The sequence below is a fragment of the Ostrea edulis genome, chromosome 10, assembly GCF_947568905.1.
Source record: "Ostrea edulis chromosome 10, xbOstEdul1.1, whole genome shotgun sequence".
Classification (NCBI taxonomy): Eukaryota; Metazoa; Mollusca; class Bivalvia; order Ostreida; family Ostreidae; genus Ostrea; species Ostrea edulis.
The window spans coordinates 645596-666410 of NC_079173.1; the positions used below are offsets into that span (position 1 = coordinate 645596).

At 38.2% G+C, this 20815-nt stretch overlaps 1 long non-coding RNA gene across 5 annotated transcripts; it reads left to right on the forward strand.

Moving 5' to 3' along the window:
• Positions 1 to 614: 614 nt before the first annotated feature.
• LOC130050850 (uncharacterized) lies at positions 615 to 20312 on the forward strand. Of its 5 annotated transcripts, none has more exons than XR_008799169.1 (9): positions 615 to 790; positions 975 to 1091; positions 4363 to 4508; positions 10930 to 11069; positions 12986 to 13121; positions 13880 to 14056; positions 15116 to 15399; positions 16341 to 16462; positions 19286 to 20312. It is a non-coding gene; the product is annotated as an uncharacterized LOC130050850 (long non-coding RNA). The 5 variants fall into 5 exon arrangements; XR_008799164.1 differs by having other exon boundaries at positions 20178 to 20312; XR_008799165.1 differs by lacking the exon at positions 4363 to 4508 and having other exon boundaries at positions 20178 to 20312.
• Positions 20313 to 20815: the final 503 nt, after the last annotated feature.

The following is a 20815-nucleotide window of genomic DNA, read 5'->3' on the forward strand; positions in this document are numbered from 1 at the left end:
AATGAAAAGAAATGCACGGAAACAAAAATGAATTACATCTAAGCATATTATGAAAAAAATATTCTCATTTCCCTTGTAGTAGCATACTTCATTTTATAATTATTGATTAGATTGATTTTTTCAATTACCTCGATACAAATACAAACACTCCGACTCACTTTTAAGTAAGGAAATTCCGATTTGAGAAACTTCCTCGATCGGGGGTTCGGTTTGATTTGAAAAATATATATTGATATTGCTTTAATTAGCATGACCTTATGAAATCTGACAATAAAATTCTAAAAAAAAAAAAAAAAAAAAAAAAAAAAAATGAAATTTTTCCGTTTGTGTTGTTGCGTAAATATCACTATGTCACTTACAAACACTGAATATATCACTCTCTTGATCGCGTATTGCTGCTCATCAGTCGCGGATCTAGAGGGGCGGGAAATAACGGACCAGGGGTTTAACACACACCCCCTCTTTTTTGTTGATTTAAAAAGCAGATATTGTTTTTAAAAGGAAACTTCATTGGCGGAAAAAGTGCAGTATAGTGTTGTGTCCCTCCCTTGGTAAATGTTTCGGATCCGCCCCTGTAATGGCCTGTATAGGAGGGGGAGGGGAAGGGGGGGGGGGGGTGTTAATCCTTTAACTGAAAATATTCTGATCCACATTGGAAGGGGGGATTTTCACAGGAAAAATTGCATGCTAGTCAATGACACTTTGAAATTTTTTATAATTTTGTTTAGCTGCAAGAGAATTTACGATGGTGGATGTAGAAGGCACGTGCATTGCATCTCAACCCCCTATGGTAGAACATTTTAGACTAATGTTTTCCTTTCTTTTGTCATTTCGGGGTCTTCTATTTTCTCTCACTTTGTTTGGTACAAAAAGTTCTTTAAAAAATCTTTATCTTATATCTATATGAATTTTCCGCTTACCGGAAAGACCCGAGAATGTGCGATTGCTAAAAACAAGAGTTGTCTTTCTTGAAGAAGCAGAAGACACTTGCAGCGGAAACGAAGATAGACGTCGAATCAGCATGATCAGACAGAAAGCTTATATTTGCAGATGCTTAGCGAAAATGACTGCCGGGTACAGCGCTATTACACGTAGGTACCATTTATTTAAATTTCTCTGGTTAATTGCTTTTGGCTGAGTTGCATGAAAGAAATATTTAGGACAGATGAGTTTTTTATGGGTGTTGCTAAAACGCGGAACAGAAAATGGAACGGAAGATATTGTAAGCAATGATGTTTTAAGGATGTCGGCATTTAAAGCTTATTATTAACAAGGGAAGCAGAAATTACTGAGAGAACGGGAAGATATTCTCAGAATACACCGGTTTTAACTTATCTACTTTTTGAAATGGGAGGGGGGGGGGGGGGTCACTGGTCAAGTACGTGAAACGGTGATTTGATGAAATTTACTGAGCTGAACGAATATTTCACGGTCTGTATTTTACGTTCTTGGATAAAAAAAAATTGATATGATCAGAATGAAAGCTTAAAAAATGTAAAGCCAAAATGACTCGAGTATTCAGAGTAAGAGTAAATTCGGACAGTTGAATATCAAGTAGTGCCAATTTATAAATAGAAGTTTTTTTCTTAAAAATTCTTGGGGATGTGTGTGAGGTGGAATTGTGTCATTCTAGGGCATGGATGGAAAGGAGAGGGTCTGAAAAAAAAAATTATAATAATGGGAAATTCTCATCTTAAGTGTGTAGTAGGAAAGGTGTAAATAGGCAATTGTTTATCTGCTTCTCAAAGGGAAAGGGAAAAATGCAGGGTAGGGGTTACTTGCGGTGTCATAACAGGACTTGTGTGCGGTGGATTTTCCTGAGATTCACAAATATTTTTGGACTTGAATTTTTCTAAGTCTGTGCCAAATTTCAGGTTAGTTGAGGTGGTGGAATTTTTTATATGAATTTTTATGTTAAAAAGGAATGTATAGGAAAATAATTGGTAGTCTGTGTCCTATCAGGTCAAAGGTCAAAACTCGCATTAATCAACTTTTCGGACATTTTTGTATAGGAGGGGACTAATAATGATTAAAGACCTCACTTTAAGTTAACGCCCCCAAATTTTACCTGTATGGTGATTAATGATAAGCCACCTGTCAATCAAACTTTTAACAATAGAGCTTAGGTTGATTGAAGTTTGCAGAGACCATGGTCTGCACTACCTGAGAAAGATGTTTTGATAACAATCATGGCTATATGATGACCAGCAGTCTTTAGATCTCGAGGAAAGCTCCAGTATACCTGAGTTTTGATAGCATTGACTCGCACCTAGAATATTTTAATTTCTAAGGTCCTCTATACAATGCAATTTATCATTGTATTTACATGTATTATAGATTAAACAATCAGAAATCAAACAATAATAATAATAAAAAAACAACAAAAACAAACATAAGTTATTGGAATATTTTCTATTAATGATTTATTGTGGCTTTAGGCCACACCAATTTGTAAAATAGTTCTTCGGATTTTCAAACAAAAAAAGTGAGGCGAGAGGGCGAAATTATTTTACAAATATTATTTTTAATTTTGGAGATAAAAATTATGAGGCGAGCGAATACAAGAAATTTAAATATTTTTAATTGAATTAAGAGTGATTTTAAAAAGCGGGCGCCTAATAATAAAGATCTAAAATCATCAGATATCATTTGTTTACCACATAAACTTAATATTTTTCAACTTTGTTGATATAGTTTACAATAAATTAGAAGTATTTCAGGTTTCAAAGACTTATTTTCTTTATACCTAATACATGTACTTTGCAACATTAACTGCATGATAAGGTCTTTTTGAAGAATTTTATTTAAGTTTCATATCTACAAACTTTCGATTCAGAGATATGCATATTGCTAGGGACACATCCAGTTTTGACATTCATTGCAATGTCCATTGCATCGCTTTGAGCATTTTCTTGAATTTTGATAGGACATCACCAAACCTTTGGTGAATTTGTCGTTAACTGTCGGTCCGGTTTAAAATAGTCCTCGATCAGTACCCCTTGCTTGTTGTAAGAGGCGAATAAATGCGGCGGTCCTTCAGATAGGACTGCAAAAACTGAGATCCTTGTCACAGCAGGTGTAGCACGATAAAGATCCCTCATTGCCATAAGCGCTGAGCATAGGCCTAAATTTTGCAGTCCTTCACCGACAATGGTAACGTCTTCATGTGAGTGATATATTCTCAAGAGAGACTTTAGTCATTATATAATCAAACAATCAATCGTACGTTGTCGATGTTCTCTAAATAGTGGCATCGAATAGCGCTTCAAAAGTTTCATTGGCATCCAGTTCGATTCCAGCATAAGGAACAACTTCCAATCCAGTGTTATGAAGTATCGTACATATAAAGATAGACATCATGAATAACTTAACCGTATTACACTGTTAGGAAATTTCTCGAGAGCCCACGCTTTTGTCATTTGTCAGCACATATATCAAGGTCATTTGTGCGTTTGTTGTAAAAAGTCGGGTAAAAAATTACGGATATTTGTAAACACGTGGGTGGATATTATTTTTTGATGATAATATAATTTGGATTTATTACAAATAGAAGCGGCGAATCCGACGAACTAGATTACAAATTGGCATGGCCTTATATATAATAATAATAATAATAATAATACCATATTTATATAGCACCCTTTTCATACACTATGTACGCTCAAAGGTGCTTTACAATGCATATATACCTTACAAGAGAATGTTATACACATTAAATACATAGAAAATAAATAAAACATTAAAAGCTGTACCTATCCTCATTGTACATATAAAACATGAAATCACAAGATACCATAAATATGCTAGATAAGAATAAACATCAATTTCAGGGCGTATTATAATAATAATAACTAGTGATCCTAGGGCTTTCCACCTTCTAGCACTTTTTCAGTAGTGTTCAAATTCTAAAAGCCCCCCACCCCACCCACCCCCGCAAAAAAAAAAAAAAATTTTTGATTTGGCTAGAAAAGAAATTCAAATTTGTCGCCTAAATTTGAGTGTTGAAGTGTGTTCAATGCTTGGTTTCAAATTAAGTACCCGTCAAATTTTAGGGAGAAAAGGGGTGTGGGTGTTGGGTAGCCAGCACATATGCACATATCAGGTAAAAGTGTAATAAGACTTGTGCAGGTGTTTGGGGTGACTTTGGACCTGTTAGATAGGATATTTGAGGTGCAAAGAAACCGGATGTGACATTTTCCTAGATTGTTTACTGCTCGTGCATACTGGGAGTCTATAAGCCTCATGTTGATGTTGTGAAGATGCACTGGATTTTACCGTGTGTGTTGTGGATTGTGGAATTGAATATACAGTTTGTAATTGCTCATCCTATGTGTTCTAATTCACGGAGACAATGTCTTTCAGTCATTTCAACCAAGGAGGCATGCATACAGATTTAGGCTTTGAAAACAAACAGCCAAAATGGCGGCCGGTGAATTAGAAAGTGTCTGGGTGCATGTAGGATAATCTGAACGGAGAATAGGAGTACTGCATCCCATCTGATCCTGCAGGTAAGTGTTTATTTGTTTACAATGACAGTCGGGATGGAATGTCATTGAGTTCAACTGTGGAGTAAAGTTGCATCATCATTATCATAAAAAAAACCAAAAAAAAACCACCAACAACAACTGAACTTAGTCTTTATTTTGATGCAGGCAGACATTGATATCTTTTCTTGAATGCAAATGCAGTTAATGTTTGATTTACAAGACAGTCAAGAAATGGGTGTAGGTCAGATGTGTAGGTGTAGGTCAGATTAGCTATAGAATCCTGTTGTTGGACATGAGACCGGTCAAAATAGTGTATTATGAATAGCTGATCACAGACAGATCACTTGAAGGGTGGGGGATTTCTTCCTTGGGGACGACAGGCGTGATGGGTGGGTTTGCCTTACTCGTGCAGACTGGCCCCTGGATGCGTGACCTTGACCTTTGACCTTGATCCACTTTCAAGGTCAAACTTAAAAAAACCCATGGGAGAGAAAGTGTGACTTTGACCTTGACCTCATTTTGAAGGTCAGAGAGGTCACGGGGCTTTGTGCCAGTGGTCCCGCCTCTCTATCTCCATCCGTGAAAAAGTTGTGGGCTTGAACGACGACGTCGGAGACTTTCGGGGGCGAGAACCGTGCTTCAGGGTTCTCGGTTTCCCTCGGTCAACTTCTTTGTGCGAGAGTGTTTTATCATGAATTCGCTGGCGAAGGTCTCGCCTCTCCACGACTTTCGGTCTAGTAGGAGTAGCGATAACGGGGTTTTCGACGTTAAGTCGCCGCCATTCGCAGAGTGGTTTAAGTTCAGAGAACATTCGTGATGCCGAGACCGGTCCAGAATTCCGTGCTGACCCATGTGATATTTTTCGATGCTATATGAAGCGTGAAAGAGCGTATTAAAAGTGCCATTTTCTGGCCATTCTGGGCGACTTTGACCTTGACCTACTTTTTCAAGGTCAAGGTCACCCAACCTGTTCCAGTGGGTTCTGTCTCTCTACGACGAAGACTTTAGGAGTTGTCAATTTGTTAAGGACAAATCACAAAACATGAGGGGCATTAACTCCCTTTAGGGGACACCGAATCCCTTCATTTGCTTCTACTAATTGACCTCTATGCTTCAGCAAAGGTTTCATCCTCCTATCCTTTCAGGACTCAACATTAACTTTTTTTCCTACTTGTCCATTCGGACAAGAGACAAAGATATTTACTTGTCCGAACTTCAACTTCACTTGTCCGAAAATTTTTCTAAAAAGGATATAATATCGTCAACTTGAAAACTGCATTTAATTTACTTAATATATCTAGTCTATTTTCATACCTGCTTGATTGATTTTTTTTATCTTATTCTCTTGATAAAAACAACAAACGCATAAAAAAAAATTATCTAGACTTCCCATCTTGAATCAATGACTTTGTAAGATCCATGGATGCATTCTCTCAGCAGAGGGTGCGCTACGTTGTGGAGCGTAGCGTAACGCTCTCTGATGAGAGATTGCAATGGGTGATTGAAAGTAGTACGCAATAAGTGAACACCAATCCCGATTGAGTTTGACTCAGCTAGTTTACATAGCGATTGAAGTTCATTTTCATGCATTATACATGTACTTCAGACTCTCAACTACTGATAAACTTTTCACAAAATTGTTTGGAGACTTCTTTACATGAAAAAGCACTTGTCCAATCGGACAAGTGCCCATCAATATTCACTTGTCCGAAATGTTTTTCCACTGGTACCGGACAAGCGGACAAACGTAAATGTTGATCCCTGCCTTTACGGTAAAAAGGAGAAGCGATAACAATGATTTCTGCGAAAGGTCCAATAACTCCGTAAGGGGTCAAAGTTCAATTACGTTGGGTGAACTGTATTCGTTTCTCAAGAAGTACTATAGGATGGACTCTAAAGTTTTTCGATAAGTCTTAAGACGAACATTTTTTTGACGGCAGGAAAATAATAATAATAAACAGAACAATAACAATAGGACTTTCCACAGAAAGGTGGAAAGCCCTAATGAAATACACACACACACACACAGCATATAATGTCTCAGGTATAATACATTAAAACATACAATTCCTATTTATTTTTTTTAATTTTTTTTTTAATAAAACATCACAAAATGGTACTCGAAAGCTAAGACACACAGTCTTTAGTTTTCACAGAATCTAACCTACACGAATGACTGAAATGATAGAAACTAGTCCTGGAAAACTTGATGGAAAAAATGTGTTTTCAGTGACTTCTTGAATGCACACAGTGTTCTACAGTCCCTTACATATATAAAAACATGAACAATTAATTCTTTATTGGCGCAGCACACCAACATGTATAATGATTATATTATTGCCCATGTGTAAAACTGTTACAGCAGTTTAAAAAAATGCTTCTGTTTGAGATACCACATGGATTATAAATTACACAATCAGAAATCAAACAATAGTAAAAAAGCATAAATAAGTTATTGAGATATTTCTATTTATAATTTATCACGGCTTTATATTTAGAGGGAGAGAGAGAGAGAGAGTTATTGAGATATTTCTATTTATAATTTATCACGGTTTTATGTTTAGGCCAAGTAGAATTAATTAGTAGATTATCATTCAAACTTCACAAAAAAATGGGGCGGGTGGGAGGATTTTATTTTTTATTTTTCGCCATGGTATTCTTGACCTCGAAAATGCCTTCTCTCATTGAGAAAAGGCTTTATAAATCATAATTACATGTGTATTTGGGTTTCTAAAAGGCAAAGTGAAACAAAGTATGTTTTATACGATACCGGACTGGACATAAAAATATCCGGAAATCGTAATTTTGAAAAATAAAAAAAATCGGGGCGGGGCAATTTTCGAGGGGCGGGCGGGAATGATAATCTACTAATTAATTTTACTTGGCCTTATAAAGATAAAGAGAGAGAGAGAGAGAGAGAGAGAGAGAGAGAGAGAGAGAGAGAGAGAGAGAGAGAGAGAGAGTTAATGAGCTATTTATAATTTATCATTGTTTTATATAAATTTATAAAGAGAGAGAGAGAGAGAGAAATGTGTAAAACTGTAGCAATAATATACATGTAGATGAAATAATATGGCATGACAATAGTGTTGCATACGTATGACAATAATTACTCATTTAGTCAATGATTGAGAGTAAGGGAGAGAGAGAAGGGGGGGGGGTAGACTAGCTATGTGTCAGCTTCTGTTTGGGATACCATTGTTACACAAACACTACGTCCACAGAAACCCTAAAGAGAGAGAGGAGGGGGTGTAGACTTTGTGTCAGCTTCTGTTTGGGATGCCATCGTTACACAAACACTACGTCCACAGAAACCTTAAAGAGAGAGAGGAGGGGGTGTAGACTTTGTGTCCGCTTCTGTTTGGGATACCATCGTTACACAAACACTACGTCCACAGAAACCCTAAAGAGAGAGAGGAGGGGGGGGGTGTAGACTTCGTGTGAGCTTCTGTTTGGGATACCATCATTACACAAACACTACAGCCACAGAAACCCTAAAGAGAGAGAGGAGGGGGGGGGTAGACTTCGTGTCAGCTGCTGTTTGGGATACCACCATTACGCAAACACTACAGCTACAGAAACCCTACAGACGGCCCATATTGAGGGGTATCTTGATCATTCTTCATTTGGTTGTACATGTACACAGATCTGCTTGGATTTATTCATTCTCTCGAAACATGGATATTTTACCTACTACACCCACAACACCGCGAACTCCCAGGACACCAGGAAGTGCCCGGAAACGCCGGGTAATATTATATGTGTTTAGGAAAATATTTATATACGATATATAACAATTTGATTAGAACTTTTAAAAAGCAAAGCTTTAGAAGTGGGCTAAACCTGTTATCTACAATACATAAATATGACCAAGTTTGAAGGTAGGTAAAAATTTAATTTTTTTTTTTTGCACAAATCAAGACACTAAGCATAATTTGTAATAACCTGAGAAATTTCCATCATAGAAATATACACAACAACCGATCTCTTGGCCAGGTAAATAACATTGACCATGGATAAGCTCCGCCCACATTCAGTGATCCGTGGAGAAACCGTACGGTGTTTTTTGGGGAGTCTTTAACAATGAGAATTTGAAGTCTAAAAAAAATAATTTTTAATAATACCTGGGAGAAAAGTAATGAAAAAAGTGGGGGGGGGGGGGTACTGTTTTCAAGGTATCAGGACAACTCGCCCCCAAGACAACTCACCCCCTCTTCAGGACAACTCGCCCCCTCTCTTGAGATATCTCGCTCCTTCATATCATGTATATCATACATGTTTACAATTATCATTTTTGGTTTAAATCCAAGAGGTGTTTTAGCAAAAATTAATGAATTTCTTATAGATAGTATATATATCACAGACAATAAGACGTGTTCACATAAACACCGAACTTCGTGTCTTTTTATGCAAGACGAAAGCTTTTGGTGAAAATCCAGTGTTTGGGTTCAGTAAAATTCATCATCACTTTTATTTACATGTAAAATATATAATTTCAGCGGAATCAAGTTAGCGTTTGGTATAGGGAGAATATTAGCTTGGTCTACAGCTGACGAAGTATAATTATCAATAATCTGCGTCTGTTGTTAAATCTAATTGTTTGATTTCCCCCAAGCTGTTATAAATTTACTTCAAACGCTATGAGGTACTCATCATCAGAGTTCCTTACACTTTGAAATCGCCGCGTAAAAAGAATCACCCCGGGTAAAAAGAATCAATAAAGCAAAGCCGATATAAAATTTCTGAAATGGGAATTTTATCATTTTTCAACGGGAATTAGTTGAGAAATGCATGAAAAGATAATTACATGTATCAGAATATTCATGCTTCACCTTTACACTTATATATACCATATCGATAAAAAAACCCACACACACACAAAAAACCCACTCACACATCACCCCCCACCCCCCAAAACACTCCCAAAATTTTTTTCAGTATTGGAGAGATTTAATAAATTACCTGAAGATCAGCAAAAATAATTTTCCTTGCCAATTGATTTATGAAAAATATAACTTTTTCTGAAATGCAATAATCAAATCTGTGTATAATTCTATTAGAATTTACCATTCGTGTTAAAGTATGAAATAAAAAGACGTACAGTGTATCTTTATAGGGTTAAAAGTGAAAAATAACACACACACACAAAATAAAAATAAAATGTGATAATATATTTATATTTAATATTGGGGGCGAGTTGTCTCGAGGGCAAGTTGTCTTGGGGGCGAGTTGTCCAGCATTCGTTTTCAATACACAAACTGTTTGACCTGATTTATGCAAATGAGACTGGTCGTTAAAAGGTTGACGTAAGGTTTGGCCTTGGAATAATGCATTTTCGTCAGTGGCTTACTTTCATTTTCTAAGCATGGAAGCTTTTTTTGCCAAGTATTTGGAGAAGGTGCACTCGAGCTCTGCCCCAGGTTTAAATGGTCATTGTCGTATTTGGATGGGGGCTAGAAGCAGCAACAACAAGTATGGTGTTGTGTGCTACAAGCATCTGATAAAGAACAGCTGGCAGATGATGCATGTACATTGACTCAGTGTCATGTTACATCATCGTCACCATGAGTTAGATGCATCAATTGTTGCATCCCACTTGTGCCACAACACACTGTGTGTTGTACCAGGGCATATTGCTCTGGAGCAGCACGGTATCAATAACCAGCGACAGACCTGCAAATCCGGGGGCACCTGTCTGGGACACCCACCTCCCTATCTTCCCTGTCGTCTGGAGCTACATATGGATAACAACAATCTTGGTAAGTTTATCACATTTAATTATTAACATGTTACACCGCTGTAGATGGGAGAGGCATGTGTCACTTCTCACAAAGTTATTAGTACATGAAAGTAGTTATAAATGAGCAGTTATTAATTGCTAATTAGAGTTCATAGCAACTTAATCAGTCACTGACTCTCTTCACTGGTGAGGCCTGAGATGATATCTCAATTCTCCCCTCTTGTGGTATGGGTGATCACGGGCGGCAGGTGAGTTAAAGTAAAGCTGGCCTTTGCAGTAGTCTGAAGTTCCTCTATGTTCTTCCCCGTACTGGTGATGCTCTGCCATTTTCCTGGCCAATAGTGTGTTCCTTCTACTCTTCACTCTCTCATTTCTGCAATAGGCTTGATTGTACAGGAACTTCTGGTCCAGTCTATCTAATTGTTGCTTCCCATGCTCAGAGTACTGTATTCCAGCATATTTGCATTTCAGTCTGGTTGATGTACCGGGTAAGTTGTTCCGTCGATGTATCATGGGGTGGAGACGACCCTCCCTTGTTCGGGAAAACTTAATGTACTTGGGCATGTTGAAACTGGCACTATGGTGGTAAGACTTGTTGGCATTTGTATCAGTCAGCAGCTTCATGGCATTCATGGCTTCTACACTTAGTTTCATTTTAAGGATTTCTGTTACAATCCTAATGTCATTTTCACTCATTTGCAGGCCCGTGATTTTATATACAGCAAGATTACGACTAAAGTTCCACCAGTTGGAAACAAGTCCTCCATCACAAACGAGGGAATATGTTGCACATATTGAGCAGTCTCCAGTATAGCACAGAACAGTGGCCTCCAGGACTTTAGGTAAGAAATTACTCATTTTCTGCAGGTCTCTGTCAAACTTGGTAAACAGTTTCTTGACTATCAAAGCACATCTTGACTCTAGATCATTGCTAAATACTCTCTATAGCTCTTTCTTCTGTTCTTTGGTCTGGGTATGGAACATTCCTTCGCTATAGACTGCTGGGTTGCTGGCGCGGAACTGTGACTACCCAAGATGGACGGGGTCGGCTAGACGCTCTACTTTCCATAGGGGATGTAGAGCTCGCATGGCTTCGTCCACTCCTTTGGCACCTTGGGCGTCGCCGTCTGTGGTAACATACCGGACTAATACATCTTGCAAGGCCAGCAATGTGCCAATGTCCTTCCCCATCTCATACTCTGAAAATGGTGCTGCCCGTGGTCGATTGGAAGTACACTCAGGATGGCCGCCTGGACAATCTACTTCCATTCCCTTGCCCCTTAGCCATGCACCTGTCCAGCAGAGTTTGTTTTGCTGAGCACAGGCAAGTATATATTTTCTGTCTGTGTTGTTTCAACGGCCAAGTTAAAGGCTTGACTGGCATTCTGTCAGGGGGTCCTGCGGCTGAACATGATGTTACTGTTATAACGGGCATCTGTTGAAATGTTGACATTTTCTGGGTGGCCACGGGTCTTGTTGATCTCTTCCACTTTCTGTATCTTTTGATGCATATCTTCTTTGTTTAAGTTTGTCATATTTTGAAAAGGAGCTTCTGGAGAGAGGCCTTAGTGGGAGGCGGGATGTCTAGGCAGCTCAGGAATTCTATAGCCTTCTCTGCCCCCAGTGAAGTGTCCTGAAGGGCATATGCCAGGGCCATGTTTGATGCCGATGCATTGCGACCAGGACCCTCTTGGCGGATCTCTTGGAATATGGCAAATTCAGGTGAGTTGAACTGGCAATTTACAAAAGTCAGAATGTATTTCCATGAAATTCCTGCTTTTCTCGAGTGCAACACAGTGATGTTCGGAGCGGTACAGGTGGTAGACTGATGAAGTTGTATCGTTTGATGAATCATCTCCATCATCTTCTGTTCATCCACTATACGTCCTAAGTATTCTCTTTTCTTTGGTGTTTGATTTGGGAAGTCGGAAGGAAGTGGGCGCAGAATGCAGGATGGTCCACTTTCACCATCACAGTTAGGAGTTTAGTAGGACTGGCTGTCCACACTTGGCTTAGTGACCAGGGCATGATCTGTTGAATTCAGTCTGACAAATGATCGTCGACTAGAATTTCTCTGTACGTCAGTCTTAGTCTTGCGGCCATGGGAATTACCTCGATGAAATTTACCCTGCCTTGGGAGCTTCTTCTTGCAGAGTTCCTTCCCTTTGTTCCATGGAGCCATAGTTTTCTTAAACATGTTGGTGAGTAGAGTAGTGCTTCTGACAGATTCAGGCATTGATATGTTGAATTCTCTTAGCTCACCCATATTTATAGTGCCTAATGTTTGGTTAACTTTAGAATGGCATCTTTCACATCTCTAATGACAGTTTTAATGTGACCAGGGATAATCCAGCATGACCAGTAAGTGCCACATCCTGATAGTGGCTGCTGTGGTCCTGTCTGCTTATCTGCTGACAACAGAGAGATTAATCTATTTTCATTGACTTGTGCTGTTGTTTCTTACAGCCAATATAATGTAGAATTTGGAAATATTTTTTTCTGATGTAAAATTCTACTGTTAAATATTTCATTTTAGACATTCTTTAAGAAACTTCACCATATTTGGGGGTAACTTTTACAAAAAATCTTAAGAATATCTATTTACATTATCGAGCAAATTTGTTATCCTATTTAGGTAAAGGGGATGTGTACACAATATATAAATAATTGGTAAGAAATTTATTGCAGCTTATGTCATATGTGAGCATTTCAAAATTGTGTACTGTAGGTCTGATGCTGATTTCATCCTCTGTTTCAGTGTTTCAGGAGATTCAGCTCATCACTTCAAAGGGCTTTCACTCTGCTGTTCATATGACAAATACAATGTGACTTCATAGGGATAGGTAGTATGGCTGTAGAAGTTTTTGTGCCAAGTTTCATGAAAATCAAAGAAGGTTTGTGTCTTTATCAGGTCAAAGGTCAAAACTCGCATTAATCAACTTTTCGGACATTTTTGTATAGGAGGGAACTAATAATGATTAACGATGAAAATTTTAAGTCTAAAAAATTAATTTTGAATAATACCTGGGAGAAAAGTTATGAAAAAAGTGGGGGGAGGGGGTACTGTTTTCAATACACAAACTGTTTGACCTGATTTATGCCAATGAGATTGGTCGTTAAAAAGTTGACGTAAGATTTGGCCTTGGACTAATGCATTTTCGTCAGTATTTCAACCAAACTTGGCACAAAGCATCCTTGGGTAAAGGGATTCAAGTTTGTTGAAATGAAGGGCCATAACTTAAAATTATGTCCACACCCCCACCCCCACCCCCAGGTGTAGGATGGGGCGACAATTAGGGATCAAAGTTTTACATACAAATATATAGGGAAATATTTTAAAATCTTCTTTCCAGGAATCATCTGGCCAAACAATTTTACATTTACATGAAAGCTTCCTGACATAGTGCAGATTCAAGTTTGTAAACATCATGGCCCCAAGGGTTAGGTTGGGGCTACAATAGGGATCAAAGTTTTACATCCATCAATATAAGGAAAATCTTTAGATATGGTTGAAGGTAACTCAGGTGAGCAATGTGGCCCATGAGTCTCTTGTTAGCTTTGGTTCTTCCCGGCATGACCTGTGAAAGTTGTTTGTGTTTCTTGATTAACATTTTTATTCTCTCAGACAAGTGACAGTGTTTTTTTTTTTCAGAAGCCTGGTAGAAAGAATTTGCCGCTTGACCAGGATCATTGTCTGGGTCATCCGGTCAGTGGTTACCACCTGTACTTCAAGGTCACTCTCAGAGGAGTCCCCACAACATCCGTATTCCAGGTGATGCATTGAAATGCTTAAATCACATGCCCAGGACTACAAAAGTGCTATTATTTAGTAAGTGTCCTTGTCTATTCTTTGTCACTAATTATACCCCCGCAACAAGTTGTGGGGGGGGGGGTATACTGGAATCGGGTTGTCCGTCTGTCTGTCCGTCCGTCCGTCTGTCTGTTCGTTCGTCCGTCTGTAGACGCAATGGTTTCCGGGCTCTAAAGCATTATCCTTTCCACCTACCGTCACCATATCATATATATGGACTACCCATGGGATGAAGATGTTCCCTATCGATTTTGGGGTCAAAAGGTCAAAGGTCAAGCGCACTGGACATCGAAGTAGCAATATGGTTTCCGGGCTCTAAAGCGTTATCCTTTCCACCTACCGTCACCATATCATATATATGGACTACCCATGGGATGAAGATGTTCCCTATCGATTTTGGGGTCAAAAGGTCAAAAGTCACGTGCACAGGATATCGAAGTAGCAATATGGTTTGGTTTATCATGCCATTTGTTTTTTACACTCAGAAAAGAGGTAGTTTATACCTATTACCAACGCCCTTTGGGAGATTGGGGTAAGCGGGGGGTATTCTTAGTGAGCATTGCTCACAGTACCTCTTGTTTGATTTTCGAGAAGGTATACTTATCAAAGGAGTATACAGTTTATGTTGCTGGCTGGAAGAACGTCATACCCACCCTTGAGTACAAGGGATTATTATACATGTCATCACTCACCCACTCCTGAGTACAGGGATTATTGTACATGTCATCACTCACCCACTCCTGAGTACAGAGATTATTGTAGATATCATCACTCACGAGTACAGGGGGTTATTGTACATGTCATCACTCACTCTCACGAGTACAGGGGGTTATTGTACATGTCATCACTCACTCTCACGAGTACAGGGGTTATTGTACATGTCATCTACCCTCACCCATCCCCGAGTAAGAGGGGGGGGGGTGTTGGGTGTTGAATCGCTTTCATCGTGGGCGACATGTGAAGACTCATTTCTCCTAAGGGTCTTGACGTTCACCAGCTGGAAATATTTTTTACTCATATCAGCCTCATTTATTAAATTATCAGTTTTTGCCATAACGTATCGTTGGATTTTTGCAGTGACTTGTGTGATATGGAGAGTAGAAATGTCGGAGGATAGAAGAATTGTTCTCAGTTCATCATTACCTGCTGGTGGAGAGTTGGAGTGTCGGTGGATAGAAGAATTGTTCTCAGTTCTTCATTACCTGCTGGTGGAGAGTAGAAGTGTCATAGGATAGAAGAATTGTTCTCAGTTCATCATTACCTGCTGGTGGAGGCTGAACACTTTGATAAACATTACTGTTGTCTTGCTGAGATGTAGCAATCAGTGTGAGGTTTCATTTACTGAAAGAAGAGTCGGAGAAGTATTCCATTTTCTCATATTGTTACAACTCCTACAGTTATCTCCCTCAGACTAGATAAATCATGTCTGTAATTATTATTACAACCTATCATTTTGATCTAATGCTGTCCGACGTGTTTCATACCGATTGTTAGGCCATTCTTGGCACACTGATTTTGACTATGGATAACTCCGTTTACCTGATCAGGATATACAACTCACGGCGGGTGTGACCGTCGACAGGGGATGCATTGTCTGTGTCCGTAGTTGAATGTCGTCTATCCACTGTTAACAATTGACCATTTTAACCTCTTCTTGCAATTGATAACTGACTTTCAATTTTTCAAACTGGATTTAAAGCATCTTTGGAACAAGAGGGACACAAATTCTAAATTTCAGGACTTGTGACCTTCTAAGGGGGGGGGGGGGGGGGGGGGAAGCAACCATATATTTACTGATTTAAACGAAATCTTCATTACAGCCTCACATTTAATTACAAAATTCATGATTCTGGGGAGAAGTGTTTTGGTAACAGGGTGGGACCAAATTGGCTTTTGTTCACCTGAGCTAAAGGCTCAAGTGAAATTGTCTGATCACATTTTATCAATCATACGTCTGTCTGACCATCTGTAAACTTTTTCGTCTTCTCCAAAACCACTGAGTCAGTTTCAACCAAACTTGTCACAAAGCCTCTTTGCCTGGATTTAAGATCAAACCAAGAAACATGTCCACTTGAAGGTGAAATAATCAAGAAAAGGCAAAACTGGGGTGGGGTCGTTTAAAAATCTTATTCTTAAGAAAATTTAGGGCAAATAAGTTGAAATATGCATGAACGTTTCCTGACATAGAGTAGATTCAAGTTTGTTCACATTGTGAGTAGGATGAGGCCTCAATATGGGGTCAAAGGTTAATGATTTCTGATTTCTGGTCATTCCAGCACTTATTGACACTTTGTTTTTTCAGCTTCCTGGGTCTCAAGAGATGATGACAGCCTGACCACAGGAACACTTCCATCCTCCTACAAGCAGAAAGAGGCTGTCTTACCATCTGATTCATTTCTGGAAATAGTCTTCCAAATAGAGCGGGTAAAATTCTTCCTTTTTACTAAACTTAAGCTAAATATTTTTAGCTCACCTGAGCTGAAAGCTCAAGTGAGCTTTTCTGATCGCTTTTTGTCCGTCGTCTGTCTGTCTGTTAAACATTTACATTTTCAACTTCTTCTCCAAAACCACTGGGACAATTTTAACCAATGTTGGCACAAATCACCCTTGTGTGAAGGGGATTCAAAATTGTTCAAATGAGGGCCAACCCCCTTATCCAAGAGGAGATAATAGCAAATCAGTAAAAATACATTGAAATTTTTTAAAAATCTTCTCCAGAACCAGTGAGCAAATTTCATTCAAACTTAATGCAAATCATCCTTAGTTGAAGAGAATTCAAAATTGTTCAAATTAAGGGCCAGGTTCTCTTCAAAGGGGAGATAATCACAAAAGTGTAAAAATAGGGTGGGGTCATTTAAAAATCTTCTTCTCATAAAGCACTGTACCAGTATAGTTGAAATTTACGTGGAAGTTTGCTGACATATGGAGATTCAAGTTTGTTCATATCATGGTCCCCAGGGGTCGGATGGCGCCACAATAGGGGAAGACATATTTTATATGTATTTATATAAGAAAAATCTTTTAAAATCTTCTCAAGAACCATTAAGCCAGAAGAGTTCAAATTTACAATGACATAATGCAGATTCAAGTTTGTTCATATCATGGCCCCCGGGGGTCGGGTGGGGCCACACTAGGGGTAACCATATTTTATATGTGTGTATATAGGAAAAATCTTTAAAAATCTTCTTCTTAAGAACCATTGAGCCAGAAGAGTTCAAATTTACATGAAAGCTTTATGACATAGTGCAGATTCAGACTTGTTCATATCATAGCCCCCACGGTCGGGTGGGGCCACACTAAGTGAAATCATATTTTATATGTGTTTATATAGGAAAAATCTTCTTCTCAAGAACCATTGAGCCAGAAGAGTTCAACTTTACATGGAAGCTTCCTGACATAATGCAGATTCAAGTTTGTTCATATCATGGCCCCTGGGGGTCGGGTGGGGTCACACTAGGGTAAACCACATTTTATATGTATTTATATAGGTAAAATCTTCTCAAGAACCATTGAGCCAGAAGAGTTCAAATTTACATCGAAATTTCCTGACATAGTTCAGATTCAAGTTTGAAGCTTTATGACATAGTTCAAATTCAAGTTTGTTCAAATCATGGCCCCCGGGGTGTCAGGTTTTGCCACAATAAGGGAAATCGTATTTCATGTGTGTAAATATATGATAAAGTTTTAAAAATCTTCTTCTCAAGAACTACTGTGCCAAAAAAGTTGAAATATACATGGAACCTTTATGACATAGTGCAGTTTCAAGTTTGTTCAAATCATGATCTCCGGGGGTCAGGTATGTCCACAATAGGGGAAACCGTTTTTCATATGTGTGAATGTAAGATAATTAATCTTTAAAAATCTTCTTCTCAAAAACCACTGTGGCAGAAAAGTTGAAATTTACATGGAACCGTTATGACATAGTGCAGATTCGAGTTTGTTCAAATCATGGCTCCCGGGGGTCGGGGTGGGTCCACAATAGGGGAAACTGTATTTCATATGTCTTAATATAGGAAATCTTCTTCTCAAGAACGACTGTGCCAGAAAAGTTGAAATTTACATGGAAGCTTTATGACATAGTTCAGATTCAAGTTTTTCAAAGCATAGTCCCCGGGGGTCAGGTGTTGCTACAACAGGGGAAACCGTATTTCATGTGTGTTGATATAATCTTCATGTACGCACAAAGTGCAGTTCATAATGTCTTTGTTACAGCTGTAAGTTTTCTCCACTTATGCTGTGCATTAAGGGTATGAGACTTAACTTGGAGCACGTTCAATTTGTAAAGTTGGGAAGACATTTGTTTTTATTAAAAACACTCTAATTAATTACAGCATCGGTCTGTGAACTTGTTGACATGTGTAATACCCAATTACCTGTCGTCATCTCTGTCTGTTACACTTTTAAATTCCAGAAACACTGGACTAAACTTGAATAGAATTTTTAGGTAAAGGGGATTTAAAAATTGTTAAAATGCTCCTTATACAATGGAAGATAACGCAAATCGGAGAAAATATAAAATAAAGTTAGTTAAATCATGAAATGGGGATACAGAGCTGGAAAAAAAACAACATTTAATTTACATGGAAGCTTTCTGATATAGAGCACAATAAAGTTTGTGAAAATGATGCCCATAAAAGTGTGGTCACAATAGGGCAAACCATATTTGCATGTCTTTCAATAGAAAATAATCTTTAAAATCTAATTTTTGTATCAAGAACCACTGGACCACAAAGTTTGAACTTGCATAGAAATTACCTGACATAATGCAAAATCACGTGTGTAACAGTCATGACACCTGGAGCTCAGATGCAGACATTATCAAAGAAGCTATTTTTACATTGGTTTTAACTGTATTATGAAAACCTTCTTTCTTAAGAACCTCTGAGCCAGAAGTATTTCAATGTACCTGAACCTCCCCAACATAGTGCAGAATCAAGTTTCTTAAAATCTGACATGGCTCCTGAAAAGTTCATGGAATAACAATGGGAAATTCATTTTCCATGTATTAAAGTGACTCAGGTGAGCGATGTGGCCCATGGGCCTCTTGTTGATAAATCTGGTATAAGCTGATGTGAAATTTATTATCTCTCCTTCCCATCCACCCCTTTTTCTGTAAAATTTACGTATTTCTTGTTTACTCAGGTGACCTATAATAATTGGTCTGCGTCCTTTGTCGTGTGTTAATAATCGAATATTTTTAACTTCTTGATAACTACCATTCCAATTCTTCTCAAATTTCATTTCAAGCATCTTTTGGACAAGGGGGACATCAGTTGTAAATTTCAGGATTCCTGAACCCTTCCGTAGAACCACAGGACCCAATTTCAACTTAGAACAGACCATACTTGGATGAAGGGATCCATGATTGTTCAATTATAGGGCCTCAACCCATTCCAAAGGAGATAACAAAAAAAATGGCAAAATAGGATTGAGTCGTTTTCGAATCTCTACAAGAAGCAATGTTTTACATAGGGATATATTGGGAAATCTTTTCTCAAAAACAAAACAGTAGGACAATATTTGATATGCAATCATTCTAAAGTTGGTAGGGTGGGGTCACAATAGGGGATCAACATTTAGGCCACTTGAAATTAATTATCTGGTTCTCAGGCCAATTTTCTCAAACCAGATGAGGGAAGGAGGCATTTTGTTTTCATTTCTATTGGACATGAAATAGGTGATGGAGGCTTTTTTGAAATCTGAAACTTGTTGGAAAAGAAACTTTAGACATAAAAGTTTTCTGAAACATACACTTTGTTATTCGATGATTAAAGCTTTATACATACTTCAGACATACAGATTCAGCAAATATGGATGTTTAAATGAATCTTACATTAAACGCAATTCTTTTGTGAAGTAAATTAAAATTTAAACTGTAACAAACTTGCAAAAACATCACACGGGTCCTGTTTACATAACTAAGAATTGCGAGTGCTGTATCTGAGGCATTTAAAACTCAAGAATTGACCATCCAAAGTTTTACTGACCATTATAAATACCCCAGTTAAACATGATAAATATTACAAATGAGAAAATAAGATTAGAAATGTTTAGTCCAAATCGTGTTTATGCCCCTTTAAGCATAATATAGTGGTGTTATTAAGTCAATTTGTGATTAATGTGCGAATAAATTTTACAGGGTATTGGTCACTGGAAGAGTCCGGCTGATTGACGAGGAATTGTCCTGAGACTGTGACATATTGTAGAGTAGCGGTCACCAGAGATGTAAGGCTGATTGATGAGGGTACTTTTCCTGAGACTATGTAAAAATATCAGATTTGTTAATGGCATTATGTAAAATGTGCCATATTTTGTCTCCACCATGAACTGGTCATGGAGCAGGGGCATTCGTGTTTCTCCAAAATATCTACCAATGTTTTTTTAGCTCACCTGTCTGAGTCAGAGGCTCAAGTGGGCGTTTCTAATCAAAACTCCCCAGTGTCTGTCATTGTCACTGTCGTTGTTAACTTTTCATCATTTTCATAATCTCCAGAACCACTCAGCAGATTTAATCCAAACCTAACACAAATCATCCTTGGGCAAATGGGATTCTAGTTTGCTCAAATAAAGGGCCATGTCCCCATCAAAAGTTCAAATTTATATGGATCCGAAGCTTCCTGACATAGAGCTGATTGAAGTTTATTCAAATAATGGCCCCAGGGGATGGATGGGGTCACAATAGGGAAGCAAATTTTTATATGCAAATTTATAGAAAAAATCTTCAAAAACCTTTATAGGTTGCTCAGTTGACCAGAGTATTGCAATTGGTGTCTGTCC